Here is a 21,197-nt window from a genome sequence, read left to right as displayed (position 1 = left end):
TTTTGAAAACATCTTTTTGTGTTGACTATATTTGCTAATGGTGTTGAATATATTTTTTCACCAATGAAACGTTCAGAGGAACTATTTTATTAGGGTTTGTGTCTTAGAGATTTTAAAGTTTGTAGGTAATGTTTCTTAGTAGATGGAACCATAGATGACTAACTCCTTTGGACAGAGATTAATTTCATTTTTGCATTTGAATTGAGTTGGTTGTTCCAAATAAACGGGGAAACAAACTGGAAAAATGCTTTTATAAGCTCTCTTTATATGGTCACAATCACCTGGAAGGCACAGACTCATCAAAAACATGCTCTTTGGCGATACTTTAACCTCTTCTTAAAAAAAATTCTTCAGCAATCAACAGTCATGAAATCAAGAGTTCCACTTCTGCACAAAAACAAGTTTTTAAAAATCATTTTTTCATTTTTTTTTCATGACTACAAATCTCCAGAAAAAAAATCAAGAATTAAAAAATTATAGGATTAAATAAACACCCAGGTTTGAATTCTTCCATCACTCATTCATGGAAATGCTGATGTTTTGCACAAAGCCTTTTAAAAAAATCTTATTTTGAACATCAGAAAGTATTGAGGTGAACATTATCTTCTCCTCAAAAATGTCTAGCTTTACATAAGACAAAAATAATTTGGAGGGAATAGCTGTTGTAATGCTTTTATTTCAGAAGCATTACTTTTATGATGTAGTTGGTCTGTAAAAGTGTGTCTACATGTTAGAGATGCAAAAGATTTAATGATACATAAAAGCTGAGGTAGAATGATAAGGATGGAAAAATTTATAGCCACAGTTGTTGCTTCTTTGAATTGTTGGGTTTACTAGACTTTTTGTTTCAAACAATGGATGGCAGGCAAATAATAAAAGAGAGTGACACAATATCCAAACAGTTTCCCTGGACTGGCCAGATAAGCTAGAAATGCTGGTAATGCAATCTATGGGATTTTTAATTGACTTTTCATGAACAAAAAAGCAATTAGAAAAGGGAGAAGAGAAATTTTTAAGAATAATGACTGTCAGGACTTCAAAGAGCTACCACACTTTTCAACTTTGAAGGAGAGTAACATCTTATAACAAACAAAAAAAAGGCAGAAAATTAGGGAATTTAATGCTTGTTCTGGTTTAATGATATTTTGTGGTTCCTAGACTCTTTTAATAGTTATATCATGCTTACCATTTTGTATTAGGCTGAGCTATGAATGTTAATAATGGTTTATACCTCCTGGAATGTCAATTACTGGCACATTTCATGTGATCTCCGGACTCACACTCAGTGTGCTTAAATGGAAAAACATCTCTTCTTTGGAAGCAAAACCTGTGAGGATCTATGTGAATAAAGCACGTGGCTTGTGCTTTAAAACACTTCAGTGAACACATCTTGTTCAACATGATCTGTTTTTCTAACCTAGTTGGGCAATTAAGTACATGAAGGAAATTAGGACGAGTGCATATGTTCATAAATTTCAGCATGTAGAGGGTTTTCTCAAGGCAGAAAAAAAATGGGGAATTCCTGATACTTAGGACAGATGGTCCCTGAGAAGCCAGAGAGTGCTGGTGTGTGAGCTTGCCAGTGGCTAGAAGGGGCTTTGCACTCTCACAGGAGCAACCTCCTTTGCAAGGGAATTGAAAAGGAGGTGTTTGTGCTTGTGATTTTCCCTTTCGAGGGGCAGAGGTGGTGGGGTGAGCTCAGCTCTGTATTGGGCTTTCAGAAGCACTTGTGAAAATCTGGTGTAATTTTATTGTTGCATCGGTGGGAACTACACACTCTGCTGGTCTGACAACATAGCACTGAAAAAAGAAGCTGTTATAGGCTGTCTTTTTTCAGTATATCCCAATATAATTATCCTCTGACATCAGAGCAAGTTTAGTTTCTGTAGGTTTTGTCTACCACTTGTATAAAGACGTGAGCTACAGATCAGTCATGGGAGGTACCAGCTAGGAAAAAAATACACCTGACAGCTGACTGGTGGAGAAGAGGAGCAGCAGCTTTAAGAACAAAAGATGTTTGGGGAAGGAGAAGCTGAATATGGGGTGTTCTTGAGGGTGGGAGGAAGAAGGTCCTACTGTGCTCTCTGTTGCAGTGGAGGGTCTCTTCCTTCACAGGTGCCAGACACATGCCAAAAGGGTGACTTCTTCTAAAGATACAGGTGCCTCCATCAGCAATCAGGATAATGACAGGCTTTGCTTGACTGCAGCTGATTGAAAGACCCAGGGGCTCTTAAAGCTGTGGTTTTGTTTGCAGCCAGAAGGGTTTGATGGGAAGAGCACCAAAAAATGTACAAGAAGTTCATTCCAGCAAAGGTGGCATTTGTGGTTCTGTTCACTGAGTCCTCTTTTGTGCAATGTCATTGGCTTGCATCCATAGTCTGCCTGATGACAATAAATAATATCTTCTTTTCCTTGGATATTTACAGCTATGTACATTTTATCTATACATCATTTCTTTTCTGACTAATTGTGAAAGTAAACTGGGAGTGCCCCAAGAACGTCATGGATTGTTCTTTCTCATATTCAAAATGTAACAGGAAGACATTTTTAATCTCTTTTGGGGTGGGTAATTTTGAAGTAACATAGGTAGTCTTTAACACACATACTAGAGAGCTTTTTTTTTCCTGTCTCTCTTTTTTTTTTTTTTTTAATTTCCAAAACTTGTCAGAAGTCACCTCCTTTCTTTTTAACTTTCCACTTCTAATTTTATTTTGTGTCCATGAAATCTGTCAGATAAATAGTGTCACACATCTGAGCACAACCTGGGCAGCATGTAAACTTTCTGCATCTTGCTTGAGGGTTTGGGAGTTTTTTGCCACTGTATTTCTGGCAAAACAAGGGGAATTATTCGCAATGAATCATTAATCTGGCAAATTTTGCCTTTTTCCTGTTGGTTCAGAAATTGCCCAAGTAATTTGAAGCTCCTGGGAGCTAATGCAAGTTCTTTCTTAGGCTATCCACTGAATGAGATACGTGAACAGCACTTTGTCTGAAGATTGTACTTGATAGTCAAGATCTGAGACTTAGAGTGTAATGTAAGTCTAATAGTTTAGACTTGAAATTATCTAAAAATGGTACACTGACTTGGATATATTAATATTCATGGCTTGGGTGCTAAAAATGCATAACTGTCTCAAGTGCAGCTTGAGATATTAAGACACAAAATGATGCTTCTTCAACATCTCACTCTGCATTACATCAAAACCAAAATCTGTTTTATTCCTGAATGTGAACTATAATGTTTTAAGGGATTGAGTTCTCATTGGGGCTTTTGCATATTTTGGTTTGTTCAGAAAAGGATTATTATGCCCCTTTTCTGTGAGTGCCACCGCTGACCATCACAAATCCTAGAGCTGCCCAAGATGCTGCATGTTGAAAGAAACAACAGGATTTTTTTACTGTCAAGGAGGATTCAGGAAGATTTTCTTGAGGCTTCTCCTGTTCAGCATAGTTTATGGTCTCAGACACACAACATAGGGTGACAATTCCCTCTGGACCTGTTGCACCCTCCCCAGTCAAGTCAGATAATCTTAAATTGAATGATTGCCATGTGCATATGCATTAGCATGACTGTAAGTCAGCCTTTATTTTGTTGGGACAGGTGGGGACAGCACGTATGCCCGTAACATGTATTTTAGGCAGAAGTATTTGTCAAGTGCTGAACTGAATGTAACTGGCATCACCTTTATTTTACACTTTATAATTACAAACCCCCTTAAGTTCTTATATCTCTGTCTCAAAGTGCTGTGTGAATAACTAATTAAATTAATTAATCCACCTGATATAAAAAGCAGATTTTCCTTTACCGTGATAGGGCATTTCCTAGTCCCTCTTTTTTTATAGGAGAGAAGTAGAAGAATAAATGTAGACTTGTAATTAGAAGGACCTTCACTTGCTTGGCTGAAGGCAAGCCCTGGTGTTAAAGATGCTTCAGGGCCTATAAAGACATTTCCTCAGCATTGCCTTGTAAAATGGAGTCATCTGTCATGTTCCTGCAAAGCAGCCAAGTCTGAAAGGCTTGGTGGGGGGCATGGCTGCTGGACCCCTTCCAGTAGTCAGAGCTGAGAATTAGAAACCACAAATTAAACAACTTCCTTAGCCTGGCATTGATTTCTCAGGTTCTTTAAGTGCTACAGGGTTCCAGGTTTCTGCAGAAGCTTGGGGAAACTCTGTTGACCAGCATGTTGCAGTCTGGACAAGCTGTATGCTTGTTTGCCTCCAATAAATGAGTGCAAAAGTGAGGATATCTGCAGATGGAAAAATACAAATGTGCAGTTTCAGGTGTCAGTAGGCAGAGCTGCACATAGCTTTTATAAAATGTACAAATTTGCTTTTCTTTAAATTTCATTTATTTGCCATCAGGGGCCTGGTGGTTACAAGTCATGGCTGAAGCAGCACTGGTAGGGTTAGCGGGTCCAGTGTAAATTTTTTCCACTCTTCATCTCTGAATTTGTATCTCAATTCTATGCCTACTTTTGGCAGTGTTTCTTTACTTTTATTTGTGTATATCGTGCACTTGCAAGTGCACACACATTAACTTGCTTTTTTCTTTTTTTTCTCTCTCTACGGTGTCACTATATTAGAGGGAGTGGTCTTGGACTAACAGAAGTGCATAAGTAATCTAAGGAGGGGGAAAAAATGAAAATAGTGAAATAACCACCTCCTCAGCAATTGATGACAGTGTCTAGCTAAATCCTTAAGCATTCTAGAGATGCAGTACCCAAATGTGTAAAAATCCTTTTTGTAGTTATATGCTTCAATTAAAGTAGAGGGGAAGGTGGAGAGGAAAGGGTTTTAATCCTGAAAATGACTTTATAAGTGATTTTACACATTTAACAAGTAAAGAGCTGTCAAAACAGCATCAAATTATACCAAGGCAGGACAAAGAACTTGGTGATAGCAATAGTGGGACTGAGATCAGCAAGGGCTATTTCTGCTCTTCCCTCCCTCACTCCTGATGTGAGAGGCACTTGGGTTGAAGCCTGAGAGGCTCTGCAGGTTGGGGGACAGTGTCCCATCCAGCTCTGGCCAGTGTGGCCATTGGGGAGAGGCAGTAGCAGAGCCCAGGGATTGCTAAAGTTTTAACAGCCAGCAAAAGAACAACATGTTTTTGACAGCCATTTCTTCTGAATCAACCAAGCTAACACCAATCTGAATTAACTATTTTATTTTATTTTAAAGTCCATAAACATGAATCCAAGTATGTCTGGAGCAAGGCAGAGAAAAATGATGAGATTAGTGCAATGTAATGTGTATAATCTGAGACAACAAAACACAATGTTTAAGGAAGGCAATGAATAGGTAAATAAACATTTTCATTTTGCTTGATGCCTTGGATATTAGATTCCTGAAGATCTTTGCACTGCTCAAATTGATGTAATGCTCTCTGAATGACTGATGGCTCCTGTTAAAAAAAATCTTGGTTAAATGACTAACGTTGGAGGATATGAGTTTCCCCTTATTGTACACAGAAAGGGATTGCTGCCTGATCCAGCTAAGCAGTAAAGCATGGGGACAGATGACATGCTTGAAGTGAAGTGGTGGTCCAGATGACTGACTGAGTCAGCTTGCTTGAGATATGTCTGCAGGGACACACTCCTATAGTCTCCTTTGAATGCAAAACCCCTAGAAAGTTTTACTTGTCTTGCTCTGATTTCCTTTTCCCTGGCATTTCACTGTTCTTGCTTTTCACTTTTGCTATTATTCTGACCTGCCATCTGCAGATTTTCTGAACCTTGAGCAGTAGCTGTGACTTTGCTGTGAGAACTCAGAAACTCATTAAGAGAAGCACTTGGCTTTAAGCAAATGTCACATCACATTACTGTAATTCTCAGGCACTAGCTAGCTCTTAGCTTGGCCCATTCATTCAGGCAGAGCCCAGAATACCTCCTTGCTGCATCATAGAGATATTCTGATGATGCTGATTTCTTTTGTCTGCATCTGTTTTGATTGATAACTCAGGCAATTATTAGCATTCCACACACAGCAGGAGCTTTTCTCAGCTCTCGTCTGCATAAGAGGACAGTGGTGAGGAGGAAGGGAATTTGTAAGCAGTATCCCAGGGAAAATAACATACAGGGTCAGAAAGTATTAATGAGAAAAGTGCTACTATAATTAGATGCTGTGCATGTGTACAGTACATACATATTGCATTATGCTCTTCTTGGGATGCAGCACTGAGATCTTGAAGTAAACAAGATGAAGATATCCAAGGTATACTAGCAGCCTTCACAGGGCATCTGCCTTTACAGGTGAAAGCAAAGGTAAAACTGAGTTTAGGATTCAGCAGCTATATACAAGAATGCCACTTAATTGCTCTTCCTAGGCTACCTGTTTAATTCATCATCCATTATACAGACTGCAGAAATAGCACAGATTAGTGTGCAGGGCTCTGTAACATTGCACTCAGAGATCATCAGAAGGGTATATCTTAGAAGAGCAGAAGGGGGATGAGGGAGATTTTTGACCTTCCCAGTGTACTAGCAGGTACATTGGTCCAACGTTGCTTGCCATGCTTTGTAGCCTGCATCTGCCTACACAGCCTCTTCCTCCTCCTCCCAATTTACATGGGAGGCTTTATCCATCCCTGATGCCAATACTCTGGCAAATCTCTGTTCCATCAGAGTATCAAAGGAATATTAAAGTAATTGTGGCAGAAAAATGAAAAGAAACCTTATTGTGCTTGATGTATAACTCTAAGAGTCTGGATTTCAAAACATGTTAACATCTTTCCATAATCTAGATGCTTATTTTGGGCCAGGAGCATGACTGAAAATGTCCCCAAGTTCCTAGTGCACACTGAGAAAAATTAAAAAGCTGCTTGAGTACATAGATACATAGATGGAAAACATAGCTCTTGATCCTGAACTGCAAGCGATAGATTAAGTTGTGAGTGTGTTGTGTTGGCTGTGGCAGGAATGCAGAGTAAGCAGATAGGAAATAAAAACAGTAGGGTGAGCTTTTCCAGGGACTTGAGTAATTAGAGAATATTGGGGTTATTCCTAAAAGAAAGCTTAGTTTTGTGTTAAAGTTTTCTGCCCTACCTGAACTGAGGTCTGCTGCTTTTTATGAAAATTATAGTCCTGTTTGTGTCATTGAAGGCACATGGCCATCTGAGAATTGAATCCAGCCTGTTCTAACTGCTTACTGACTCTCATGGTCACAGAAACATCTGTGTCCTTGGTCAAGGAGTAGAAACTCTTGAGTATGGCAAACCATGAAGAAGGGGGAAGTCCAGCCACCAGTGAGAAGGAGATGTGCCTCGTGGAGGCTGCCTGAGATGTGGCTGCAGAGCTTCCTCCCAGCACAGCTCAGCAACTCCAGAATGAGCCAAACAGCTCAGTGTGTGTAACTCACACAGCTCCTGAGGCTCACACTCTGCCTGCTCCTATGTTTCTTGGTTTTTCTTGTCAAGGCAAAGCTGGGCTGGAGGCATGCACAAGGGCTCAGTCTGGAGCGCAGAATCTGCCTCTCATTTGCCATGAGATGTAAATCCCTGAGGCTGGAGTTTATGTTAGTTGCTAACTCAAACCCTGGCAGCTCTGGGAAACACAGATCTCATTTGAACCTGTGAAACTCACTGACAAGGATACTGCTAAAATCAGTATCTGGTTTCATGGAGTGCAACAAGATTTAAATCTGCAAACAGTCTGGTCTGCACTGGCGCTGATTTGTTCAATTATGTTTGTAAATCTCTTGGCCAAATGTAGTAAATTATAAAACCTTTTGTTTGCATTTCTTTTCCCATATAATTTACATATGGCTCATGTTAGTTGTAGTGATGAAAAGACATAACAATGTAATTTCCCTCTGTAAAATCAAGGACTTGTGTTTAGGGGCATGAGAAGGGCATGCCCAAAGGAGGGTGATGCATGAGGTATTGATGGACCTCTACTGTTACTAACTGGATTATGTCTGGTGGGCTGTCAGCCTGAAGTTAATGACAGGGCAATAAGGATCTCATCATAAACAAGCATACTTGGGGAGAGGGAGTGAGAGTGTTTGCCACTGGTCTGAATTTTAGGGGTCTCAGGTGACAATTTGAATGAGTCATTGATGTGCTGTTCTGCCAGGAAAATTCATTCAGTCCATTATCAATTTCCCCTGACATTCACAAGCCTCAGAGGGTTTCTGGTGTTGGTTATTTGTTACCAGGCAAAAAGAATTTGATTTTCATACTCCTTAAGTGAAACAAAGTTGGAAAAACAAGTAAGACAAACAAGGTCATCTCCTGTGCATGGTTTTATAAGTTAGATTCCATTTCACTCACACAAAAAAAGTAATAGCTGGTTTTCTTATTTCTTTGCAGCTTTACTTTGGCTCAAAGTAATGTGTGGGCTTTTTTATTATTTTTTAAGATAATATAAAAGACAGATAATAGAGAGGAAGAGAGAAAAATGCACAGTTCCTTTCAGAAGGAGCATTAATCTCATTATACAGGATTGGTGACTTCCTTTGGGTTTCCAGCTGCACAGTTCAGTACTGATACATATTTTTGGGGTCATTGCTACCGTTGCTAAATAGCTGTTACTGGGGCTTTTCCAAATTGAAATTCTTATTTGCCAGAGTAGGATTCTTTATGTTTTCACTATGTGATGTTTAATGAAAACATGCATGAAAAGTAGTCTTCAGAATGGCTGCCCAGCTCTGCTTAAATGTACCCATCTCAAGAGAAAATCATCATGTGGCAGCTCTCTTAAAGAACCTGGTACTTTTTAGTGGAGTGCAAAGCACTCAAGTATTAATTTCAAATTAATCTGAGTTACACTTTCCTTAAACAAGAACCCAGAAGAAAGTACGTTCCTAGCTACCTGACATTTGGGTTTTTTCTAATCTTTTCCATTCTTAGAAGATATAAGTCAGGTAAACCATAGTATTCCACTGCCACAGAAATGTGTGGGGTAATTAGTTAAAGAGGAAATTTATAGTAGGATGCACTGGCTGTTTAGAGACTAACAATGTCACTAGACACCTAAGCATGGTAAACACTGTGCACATGAAGGACTTGTATTTCTTTAAAACTAGTACTGAGAAAAAGTAATAGGAAAGAATTTCTGTTATCTACTGCATAGCTGTCCTCAAAAAATCTGCTTTAAACTGAACTTTTTAAGTCCATCCATATAGGACAGGAAGAATAGCACAAAATGGAAGTGAATGGAGCAATATCTAAAGATTCTCACCTGTGATCAGAGCTGTAGATACATACAGAAAGGAAGGGAGAAAGATCCTCTTCTTTCTCATATGTACTACTGTCATGTGAGAAAGTGAGAAACTCAGAGTGAAGCAGAGTGAAGTGCCACAACTTTGTGGTAGTCAGTGAGGAAATGACTAGTGTATAAAAAAAAAATATTTCCCATCCCAGTTTGGGGTTCTCTTGGCTGGGTGTTGCTGTGCTGGAAGGTGGGGGGGGGGGGGCGGGATTACTCCAAACCTTGTGCAATATTGTGTCAGACTTTAGAGGTGACTTTTGCATGAAAAAAATAAGTTTACTCAAAAGGTACTGAAGAAAAAAAAAATATGACCCAAAGAAACCTAACACAAAATTGTCAGGTTTATTTGTGTCAAATATTGAGGGGAACCACTTCTTCAGGTGAATCAAAGGATGTTAAAACCATGTATCCACTCATGACATGCATTCTGTGAGCAAAGTATCTATACTTAGAAGATGCTTTTAAACCCGCACAAAGTGCTCCTGAAATATCCTTGAAGTGCAGCATGATGAAGATTTAGAAGGAAACAGCTGCCCTCTGTGATGTTTTTAGATAAGAACTAAAACGGGATAATGATTTCTCCTGAAACATCAGGAAAAATATTTTTAAGCAAAACCCTCCCTTCAGGTGGGATACTGCTCTTGAAGCTTTTTTATGATTACCTCAGGTTTGTGGTCCACTATGTAGGATCAGTGTAGATGATGTACAGATGAGACTTCTATGAGAGCTTATGTATTCATTTTGAACATCTAATTTTTCTTCTATCAAGTTCTCTTTGTCAAACAGGGTTTAAATAAGAATTCAGAACATCAAATAACAGATGGCAAACACTAGGATATTAAAAGAAGAAAGCCAAACTGCATTTCAGTACACATTTCCTTGGGGAATCTTTAATTTTCCTCTCCAGTAAGACATTGCCTGACCTATCCCTTGTAAAGATCCATGAAATGTAATCAAAGCAAGGCTTCTCTTGGCATCTCCAGTTGTTCTCTGAGTAGGTTGGGATACTTGTTCCTATCTGATCGATCTCAGTCAAAACATCTTTGCTAGGCTCACCCTGGAAGAAGACCAATAGTATTCAGGAGCAATGGATCACAAAGTAAGAGAAGGATTTTTTCCATGTGTCCTGTTATGTCTTTTCTGTAACTCGCGCAACACGAATGGTATGTGTCATGGTTTGAGAGCCCCAAAAATTTAATTCTCTATCTTCAAACCCCCTCCCACATCTCAACTCAATGTGAGAAGGCTTTTTCCAGACAACCACACAAGACTTTAATGGGGAAAGGGAATATATTACAATGACTGTACATATAAATATTATAATACATTACACACACGATCTCAACTATCTCTACCATGACAAATCAGTATTTACAATGGACCAGATCTCTTCTCCCCTCCAAATAAAAGTCCAGGAGGGAAGAAGGAAAGATCCTTTCCAATCTCAGAGCAGCAGTTTCTCTCTAGGGCAGCAGCTTATCTTCTTCCCATGCAGCAGCAGCCGTGGCTGGATCTCTGCCAGCACACACGAGGGGGAATCCAAGCCCCCTCGGCCCCTCGTTTCAAGCGAGGGTCTTCTTCCGTAGGCTGTGTTCACCAGGACAAGGGTCACCTCACTACGTCATATCACGAAGCTCCAGGGTCTCCGTGACAGTCCTTATCTTTAGGGGATTCAAGCCCCTTTGCAGAGCTCCTGTGCTCTGCCTCAAGCTGCCAGCTTGGCAGCAATGGTGAGGGGGGAGCCAAGGTCACCCCCTCTGCATTCTTCTCTGTCCCGGTCTAGCTTTCCAGGATGCTTTGAGCTTCTCCGCTCTTCTCTCTCTGGTGCTGCAGCACTCTAAGACTCCTCTCCTTAATAGGAGTCTATCTCCCTCCTTTCTCGGAGGTCTCAAAGGAGTTTGGGGGTTTTATTCAGTTCTTACCCCAACTTTCTCTCTCTCTTCTGCCAGCTTTCTGTCTTGGCTAGAGCAACTCTGAGTCTTCCTTGGCTGCATGCTGTTTACTGTTCCTTCAGTTATCTCTTGGCTCTTAGCCACAGTCTCTGGATGCTGCCACTGCTTCTGCTGCTCTGTCTCTGCTCACTGATGGTGGAAAACATCCCCCAGCTCATAGCTACAGACATATAGTCCAGCTTAACACTGTTCCAAGTCTCTGTAGCCCCCAACTGGCTGGGGGGGGGGGGGGGCCCAGAGGCCCCAAGGTGCTCTGAACCCCTTCCTCTCATGGCTTTCACAACATGGCTACCACTTCTACCACCAAACTACAACCAACCTTCTCTTCCGTTTGCTTGTGGTATGTTTATATTTCGCAGAAGCACTCATGGATTAAAACTTCAAAACTTCCAGGGTCACCACCCCCTGGGGTTTGACCATTTTATAACTGCAGGGGAGAAACTGTTTCTCCCTGCCACAGTATGTGAGATAGTGACCAGTGGGATTTAAGTGACAGTGCTCTAAAGAGAAATGCAAAGTGACGTGTGCAGCTGTTGCATTCGGTACCTCAGTTCCTCAGGCTGTCTTTTCGTTTGTCACTACTAGAAAACTGTCTTCAGTCTTCCAAATAAATAAAATAAAATACTTTGATCTGAAAAGTGCCAGAAGTATTAGGCTTCTTTTAGGGATCAATCTAGGTGAAAGGAAGGCTGGTCCTCTAGGCAAGGAAGTTTTGTATCTATAAACTACTGCTCCTCATTCTGTGTGGAGCACTACAAAATTAGTATATTGCTGATAGCTTTATATTTTCATTTGCCTACGCGACAGTTATATTTCAGTAACTTCCACAAATTGGATATTAATGATTCACACTCTCCAATTTGTATATCCATTAAGTGGAGTTGCAAAATCTAAAAAAATCCCAAAGACCATACCTAGGTACTCCCAAGGTCTTCCTCCTGATTTGCTGGCTGATCCTCCATTCAGCCTGATTTCATGGTAGTCAATGAATAAAGCAAACTCCATTGCAGTATCAGCCCAAAGAAGGTGCCCACTAACAGCCTGGTGTGTAGCAATGGGGAAGAAGGTTTCTGGAGAGGAGCAAGCTGAACTTCACCTCTTGAGACTTCACAAAGTATTAACCCTTTTTGGAGCACCCTGTAGTGATAATCAGGAGCTGTGGTGTGCTGGAGAGCTGGAAGCAGTGACACAAGGACAAGGGCATAGATTGTGTTGGCAAACCTCTAGTGGTTACTTTGGCACGCTGGCACTGCAGAAGCAATGGTATGAGCATTTAACTTTGAATCCATTCTCCTAGTTCGCTGGGAAGTGTTACCCATATGGCACTTCTGCTGATGTGGCCTCTGGTGTTTTCATTATTTCCCTGTATCGTTGGACAGGGACACTTAGCCTGGCCTCTGAAGGTTTACAACACCTTGCTGATGTAACTGGAGCCATTGTCTCAATGCTGATAGGAATTCCCTGCTCTCAGATTACTACTCAGAGCAATGGACCAGCTTTCTGCTTTTCTCCTCGAAAACTGTTGCTGCCTGTAAATGCTGTTACAGAAATGCTGCTGATCCAGAAGGGCAGGAGCCTTTTTCTGATTGGACAATTAGTAAGGCGGCAGTTCTGCTACATGCTCTTTGTTTGTTGTAGTGAACTAGTGTTGATTAAATATTTAATTAGGAAGGATACAAGGAATGCACGGAAAGTACTTTGCAGAGCCCAAGCTTTGCTGTTCCCCTGCATGCTTTGATCCATTTTCCCATGTAACCCCTCCAGCAGTCCATCAGCTGTTCTGGTGTACATCTTCCTGATGCTCCCTTCTATTTGGTGCTCTCACTGGGCCCTGAAATGCCTGATGCTGGCATCAGTACAAGTCTCTGGGTGGTGGGCAGAAAGCTGAGCAAGGCCTGGGCTCTTGGCCTCTCGCCTCCCAGGAGGGTGCCCTAGCCATTAGGGCCTTTTCTATATTTGAAACATCTTTTCACATCCTGTACTGCAACTGGCTAATTGAGACCTTGTGTCTCAATGGTTTGCTATTAAATCTTCATTAAAGTGGGCATAACCTGATTTTTTCTGCTGAGGAACAGAGATGGATCTTTCAGTTGGAGCTAAGGAGCCAAAGTGCTTCACGTGCCCACAGAAAAGTAAGTTTCTTGAAATGTTGGGTGTCCCTCTTAGTAACATCACTGGTGAGGACTACTCGTATCCTTCGTGTTCTGGGAAGCCAAGCACCAGAGCTGCTGAGAATGAGTGAAGCAAATATTAAACAAAAATGTATTTGCTGTTTTTCCCCAGCCTAGTTAATGATTTTGGTGCCAAATTTACAAGAGATTTGTGTAAGGCACATAACTCCTGTGCTCGCTTCACATGTGCAGTTGATGGGAGAGGAATCTGCTCCTTGTCAGGGGGTCACTTTCCTTCTGCTGTCTTCCCATGAGCCCTCTAGAAATTGCTTTCCCTGCAATCAGTGTTTAACTGTTTTCCTGTGCCATTCTCCAAGTGGAAATCTTATTTCCTCTTGGTGTTAAGTAATGTGCAAAAGACTTCTTTTATGCATTTTTAAACAAGTTTGAACTGCAGCAGCTTTTTCCCTCTCGGTTCAAATGAGCTCAGTTTTCTCCTTCTGGGTGTCTGCACTTTCAGGGTATCCACTGCTAATGAAAAAGCCTTCCTCCCAGCACTAAGATTCAGCTCTTGCCTGGGAGGGCAGTGTTTGAATTGAGAAGGATAATTATACACTGCTATATTCCCTTGCCTTATTCCACATGCCATAAGAAATTGTGCAAAGAGACAAGGCAGCAACTATGAACTGCTGATACTACTGTTACTTATGCAGTCATGAAAACAAAGAGCTCTTGCAAATAGCAGTGCTATTAGTTTGTGAGCCTTGGTCACCTATGGGCCTGGGATTGTGCCTTTGTTCCTTACCTGCAGTCCCCTGTTTCTGTCCCTTAGCTCAGCACCATGCCAAATTAGACAAAAATTATCTCTGAGCTTGCACAGCTTGTGCTGAATCCTCAGTGCTGGAACAAAACGCAAGCTGATAATAATCCCTGCTATTAGTCCATTTAAAATGGGTCAAAAAGATGACCTAATTGTGGTAATTGCCTTCTGGCATTGCCTGTGCAACAAACCTTTTGGCTGCGTGAGTAGGCATGTGTTCAACAGTAGGCATTCCTATCCCTCATAACTCGGCTCAAAGATTAAACTTCCATTTCACAGAGCTGCCATCTGCTGCAGCCAGTGTCCAGTCACTGAAGAACCTTGATCACTGATCTTACACACAGCACTACCGTTGTCCCTGTGCTTTTTCACACCACCTTACTGGAATGACTTGCTGTGACTGGAACAGACTGAATAAACCAAAATACTCACAGAAACAGTCTAGTGGGTGAACACAGATGTTAACTAGCTCATTTATTCCCTGTCTTGATGCAGGATAAAGTAAAACACCAAATAGTTTTGAAAAGATATGTTCATCCAAAGAATGGCTAAGTACAAGTTCTGAATAAAGGCACTAATTGAGTGTTTCAGGCTTGATGCTGTCACCTGCAGCCATTGTGAGTGTGATACTACTTTTCTTATAGTGCCATTGAACTGAGTGAGGCAACCACTTCCCTAAGTTCCCCCTGGTCCTGGCGTTTGTGATAAGAAGATAGGCTGGCACCATCTGAGCTGAGCTCAAAAGAGCTCAGACTACATTTAGCACTCTCTCCACAAGTTTTTGTTTGCACTACTCTGATGGGAGAGAGACATGCCAGTATGTATCCTGTATAGGAGTTTTGGGCTGCCCCTATTTCCATCAGAGCTGAAATGCAACTTTTAGCAGACTATAAATAGATTACATATTGTCATTTTAATTACTGATTGGGGATGTTTAAACTTGGAATCCTTGCAGGCATGGAGGTGGCCTCAAATCAGTCCCACACCAGGAGCTCTCTGGCTGCCCTTTGGGACCAGCCCAGGACTCACGAATTTGCAGAAGTGACATACAGAGAGAGACCTTATGGCACAGACCAGGTCTGGGAGGAGGTGACTCTGGACTGAGATGTTTGAAATGGGTTGGTGATGTGGACCACCCAGTGCTCTGGAACGAGTGTTTTGAGTGGCAGGTACGTGGTATAGTAATCTCTGAAAGCCAGATGGAGTGGATTTAATGTTAGAAGACATTTTCCAGGGATCAAAGCAGTTCATAGAAATAATTCATTTTTACCTTTAAATGAAAAGAAATATGATAAATGTTAAAATGGCCCTTAATTCATGAGCTTCATATCCCTGGGGTATGATTAGCAGCAGATAACTGGGTGTCCCTGCTGTGCCCTGTTGCTTAGTTACGCTACACGAGTACACTGTGCTTTCATTTTCTGTCTTATGTGAGCAGAAGCAGCATGATATAAAAGTTCAAAAAAAGTGGAAGACTCTGAGAGTACTCTCAGCTGTATTCCAAATCACTTGGGCTCCAGCAAGGCCACATGGACTGTGCTTGCTGCGAACGGAAAGAAGCTTATTCTGATTGTAAGTGTAAATCGCTAGAGACTCCATTAGCAGCTGCTGCTGCTGGAATAAAACACTGCAAACAAAATCAGAATCGTGCCCAGAAGACTGATCCTTTGGGGGAAGTAATTTATTTTCATTGTGAGAGATTAGCATCACAGTGGTATGATAAACTTCAAAGGCTCTGGAAGAGCTATTGTTGCTTTTAAGTAAATATTGATTCCTAAAAAATAAATTAGTAGATTGCATATTAATCTCCTAAAACAGAACTGCATTGAAGAGCTGGATGCTTGAGGAATGCATTGTGTCTTTCTTTTTACCAGCTTTATTAACGAGGGTTTGGTTGTATTGTGTAAAAGCAGAGTTGGCCCATGCTGGGTCTCACAAAAGCCACTGGTCTGGTGTAGCTGAGAAATCTGGGGAAGCTCCATGGAGAAAAATGTGAGGGCCTGCACTGGAGAGAGAGCCATCCGTGGGTTGCAGGGTAAGGCTTCTGTTCAGTTGGGAGATCTTCTACTGACTGTATGGAGAAGTGGAACGTGTCTTTCAGAGCTCTTTCTTGCTGTCAAAATACTTACCTTTCTGTTTCATTTGTCCTGCTAATGGATTCTTAAATACAGACTCATAAAGGTCTCATAGGAATTAAGAGAAAACATAGTTTTGCTTGAAAAAATTGTCTGGCAGTTCAAATAGTTTTGCAGAAATTCTGAAACACTTGATTCTAAATACATGGCTGTGTGATAGCAGCAGTTTCCTTGGGACATTGCTAATACTTTTTCGTAAGAGAGCATGGAGAAAATACCTTCATATAATATTGAAGCCATACTTTTTAATGGTGATTTAATAAGTGTATGTGAGAAATTAATTTTCCACTTCTAGTGGGGGAGGTGAGGGAATTGCTGGTGCAGTAAGGCAGAGAACTTGCAAAAGGGAGGATGTTCATGAATTGACAGTTCTTTTGATAGGTTTTGGATGGTGAACAAAAGATGCAGTTTTCTGGCAAAGAGCAGCTCTCCTGAATGCCATCATTCCTCATTTGTTGTTAAGGGATATGTCAATCAGCAGTTGTTTTTTTCAGAGTTGGAAGTACCTCTGATACTGCTGTTGCTACATGAACTTGGTGGGAATCTCTTTCCTGCAAAGTCCAGAGTGAGCAAATTCAGGGAATCTTGAGGTGAACAATTATTATCATCTTCATTTGACTGCCTTTTGACAGATGGTAGGTCCAAAATGGTAAAAGCAAACCAGCAGCTTTGCAAATTTTATCACTTTTATTTTCCAGTATTTTTATGTGGCAATAGATATACTTCTCCCTCAGATGTGTTCTGCTTATTCTCATCCTCATTTTACACTGTGATCCCTGCTTTTAACATCCTTGGATTTAGACAAGCAGCCAGCCTCCCTGTATCAACACACAGCTGCATAATTTACAGTTCCTTTCCTGGCTGCTTATTAATATGAAAGAAGTTTTAGTTTTATCCTAGGCAGCCAGTCTTTCTTCCCCTGTTACCTAATAGTTAAGATATTGCATATTTAGCTAGAAATGCATATGGACAGGAGGTCTCATTTGCACTTAAAATATCTCCAAGGCACTCGTCAGCAGGCTCCTTGGTTGAGACATTTTGCCTGGTTTTCAGCTGACAAGCCAATAACTGTGCAGATATGTAGGAAAGCAGTAGGCTGACCTGGTCCAAATGGACTTTTCATATTCACCTCATCTGTAAGGGACACCCTTTTTAGAGTTGGGGGGGTGGTGTTTTCCAGTTTGGTGTGAACACATCCAAGTGGTAAGGTAATGACCAGCCATGTGCAATCATGGAGAGAAGGAAAATGCATGCCAGTATGGATTCCTTTTTTTTCCCCTGAAGTGGAAATCTATATATTTCTTTCTTACTACTTTACTGTCTTTTTGCACAGCGACTTTCTGCTTAATGCAGTAGAAAGTATGGTTGCTGGAACATTCAGTGTATCATTAAAAAGCATAATAAACAAATAGTTTATAATAAAACAACTTATCTAGGTGTTAAAGACAACTCATTTTGAACTAGATGCATTGGAGGGAGGTCTCTATGCTTGAGGATGTACTCAGATCACATTTAGTGACTGCAGCCTGTGCAAGCAGGAGCTGCCCTGGGCAGAGGCAGTCTCCCTGCCTGGTTTGCTGCTCTTAGTCAGGTGAGCACACAGGGGTGAAAGGAACACTCTCTGCTTCAGCTCACAGGAGCACCAGAGCCTGTGGAAGGGAGTTGCACCAGCTCAGTGCTCCCTTCCTGAAGGCCTGTGACAGCCCAGAGCTCTTTCATCCACACACACCTCTGAGTCCACACATCTAAAGTCAAAAGACAAAAAAAAGAGAGGGGAATTAGACCGACATCTCACCATAACTGTAATTACTACCCAAGAGAGATGGCAAGGCATCATTTTGAAGCTAAATATCCCCTGGGATAATACACACACTATCCAGCAAACATTTGGTTTACTTTTCTGAGGAAAAGTCCTTCGATGGGAAAACCTGCCCAGTCAGAAATGCTTGCAAGTGTGAGTGCTTACTGCAGGAGAGATCACTCCTGCCTCCTATTTTTTTCTGAGTGTAATATCATTCAGTTTGACATAGTTTTAAATCAATGAGGATGATAATTAAATATTCTGTTTTAAAAATGAAAAATTGATTTTCAGCAGGAGGATATTTCAATAAGGTCAGTAGGGGCATGGCAATGAGTAAATCACCTTTTGTTCACAGTTTACAAAATCTCTGTCACAATAACTTAGATTTGTAAGCATTTGTAAATCCATTTTCCCCCAAGGGAAAAGTGGTATTCAGGGTTTTTTCCTACAAAAAGAGGAGGCTGGCTCTGCTGCTTATATCAATAAACATTGATTGAGTTCAAAGGAGCTCTGCGGATTTACACCTCTGAAAGTGCAGGCCAGGAGATGACTTTAAGACATCTCTAACTGTAGCCTGTTCTTCTTGTTGCCTCTGATACCACATAGTTCATTCAGATGGTGCAATTTGGTGTCCTCTCTGCACCTGCTCAGATAGCAAAGGCACCACTTAGCACCTTGCTAAGTGAAAAGATGTGCCCAGTGGTCCTTGGCTAAAGCTCTACCCTCTACTCCACTGGTCTTTGGCTAAATCATACCCACACTGTTTTGCTGCCTGTCTGCCACTTACTCCTCCAGTAGCGACCAGCAGGTATAGGCTGCTCGATCCTGAAATCCAGCCATGAGTAATGTGTGTGGCTTACTTCCTTTAAGCCTGTGCTTGTAGTTTCTCAGCTTTCTAACCCATCTGAAACTGCCACAAACCATAGATGTGATTTGATGAGGTGGGGAGGTATGAAGAGCTGTGTAGGACTCCCATGTTCCCACACAATTTTATGCGTTACAATAAAGAGCAGTCTCTCACCGGGTCTGGACAGCAAGGTCATGCATCTGGAAGGAACTGATTGGGAAGATGACTGATGGCTGTCTTCTCAGGGTGGTTCCTAAGCTGTTTTCTTCAGAGAGATAGAACCTGTTGGGATGTATTCATTTCCCATGACAAACCCTCAGCACAGCCCAAGGGTCAATGAGAGACTCTCTGAGCTAGTCCTGCTGTTGGTAATAGATGCTGAAAGCTATTTCTCATCCATGTTGCTATCCTGCCCCTTGAGATCGGTGAATTGTATGGCATTTCTTACACACACAAAACTGGATCTAAGTTCTGGTAACTCCTGCAGCAAGGAAAACGTACTTCTCTGTTTCTCTTGGACATTTTCTCAGATCTAACAGCCATGGCTGTACAGCACTGTACCTGTTCATCAAACTGAATTTACAAATCAGTGAGAATAAGGGGAAACAACCCAGGTCCAGATTTTCATGAAGAAGACTCAGCCTTACCTTTTCTGGCTTACCTGTTTCCAGTTTTATCACTAAAGTCACTAAGTTTGTTCTATGTTTTCCTAAAACCTATTTTTCTGTGGTCACAGTGAAAGTGAATTTCAGATTTTGTGAACTTCCGTTCAACTAATTAGACAGAAGTGGTTCTAGAAAGAGAGTTCTTTTTATCCTGGATGGCTTAAGAAACTGAGGATCAGTAATAGAAAGTTGTAGATATTGGCTTCAGAGAATATTGTGATTCTTGAAGAAATCTGAGTGAAGCTGATGGATTTAGAAACGCTGAGTATTAGCAGTGTCATATTCATACTATCTCTGTACCTGTTCTGCAAGTGCAGAAGGCAGTGGTGGAGATGTTTTCTTTTTCTCTAGAAGGTTGGGCAGGAGAAAACTCTAAATGCAACTTTTCTAAAACTTCAGTGATTTTGCAGCATTAGGGAATGCAGATGAGAGAGGAAAGGTTGTACCCTCTTAGCTTATTTTAGCTGACTTGGATCTGCAGCCAGTAGGACATGAGTATAAATAAACCTGGTGTAACAGGGAAGCAGAGTAGGAATTGCCTCTGAAGGAGGAGCTGGGCAGAAATCTCAGCCAGAGACTACTTGAACTGATTGACTTGTGCAGTTAAAACCTGAATTAACACTAATAATGAACGCTAGATGAGAAAGCTGTTCTTGGGGACAGCACTGACTAACCTACATTTGAAACCTACAGTGCACTCCTGCAAAGCTTCCTGTCTTCATTGGACTCCTGATAATTTCTTCCTTGCTTTAACATACCATGAAAAATGTTTAACTTTTCCTACCTAAACACGCACACATACACTCGAAAATTGAAATACTCTCCTGAAGTTCTTTCTTCCAAACTAGACGTGTTGTTCAGCTTTCTGAAGCACTTGGTGGCCACTTGAGAGTTTAAGTGCTTACATATGGAAGTGGATTTCCAGCTCTGCCAGCCGTCAGTGAGTTGGAGGTGTGGGGTGGAGGTGTGTGCACCCTCTTATCACTGGGGTGCATCCTCCCCACGTCGAGGAACAGTCATACAAGGTGACCTCTTTGTGACACGGGGGCTCATTTAATTTCAGCAGTTGCTCACATGCAACAGAGCCAAGCGTGGCTCCTGGGGAATTCTGTTGACTTCAGTAGATTTACTGTGGTGTAAATCAGGAGCCAAGTGACAGGAGAAGCCCATATGTTCTCCTGGAGTGCTGATTACAGGGGAAAGGAGCTGGATCAGAAGAAAATGATTGCACCCAGATTGTTTTCAATGTTTTAATGACTAGCTTAAGGCAGCAAATAAAAACAGAATCAGAGGTGATTTATATTTATGCTGAAATCTAAACAGGTCTGGCCCTAGGCATTTGCATTTGTCCCTGTCTAACACTGTGGCTGACTTCAGACCTCTTGGACTGCAAGAACTGCTGAAAGAGTGAAGTTGAAAGCTACTTGTGTAAGTCAGTGTCAAAATTCTTGGAGACAATATGAAGGACAGGAGGGGGTGTGCAAGTATGGGAAGAATTGGGTGGCAGAGGAAGAATACTAGAATTGCAGGGAAAGAAAGCACTGCTGTTCATGGGAAATACTATTTTTTTCTTTTTCTTTTTTTCTTTTTTTTCCCCTTTTACTAATTTCAGCCCCAATTCCCTGATTAGCAATACCTACTCTGACAGATCTATCTC

The 21,197-nt window shown here is 41.3% G+C and overlaps 2 long non-coding RNA genes across 4 annotated transcripts in view; one reads left to right on the top strand and one right to left on the bottom strand.

Annotated features, from left to right (window-relative positions):
• The window catches only part of LOC135417885 (uncharacterized), a 95,931-nt gene that overhangs the window by 20,590 nt on the left and 54,144 nt on the right, over positions 1-21,197 (top strand). The gene's annotated exons all lie outside the window — the stretch shown is intronic.
• Positions 17,616-20,575, bottom strand: LOC135418448 (uncharacterized). 2 transcript variants are annotated; one of them, XR_010432445.1, is made up of 3 exons: positions 20,325-20,575; positions 19,050-19,157; positions 17,616-17,972 (listed from the first exon to the last, which is right to left on the bottom strand). It is a non-coding gene; the product is annotated as an uncharacterized LOC135418448 (long non-coding RNA). The 2 variants fall into 2 exon arrangements; XR_010432446.1 differs by lacking the exon at positions 17,616-17,972 and adding an exon at positions 18,814-18,938.

This window comes from Pseudopipra pipra, chromosome 8 (assembly GCF_036250125.1).
Source record: "Pseudopipra pipra isolate bDixPip1 chromosome 8, bDixPip1.hap1, whole genome shotgun sequence".
NCBI classification, from domain to species: Eukaryota; Metazoa; Chordata; class Aves; order Passeriformes; family Pipridae; genus Pseudopipra; species Pseudopipra pipra.
Note: the sequence above shows the minus strand (reverse complement) of the source record. Positions and strands in the feature narration are given on the sequence as shown.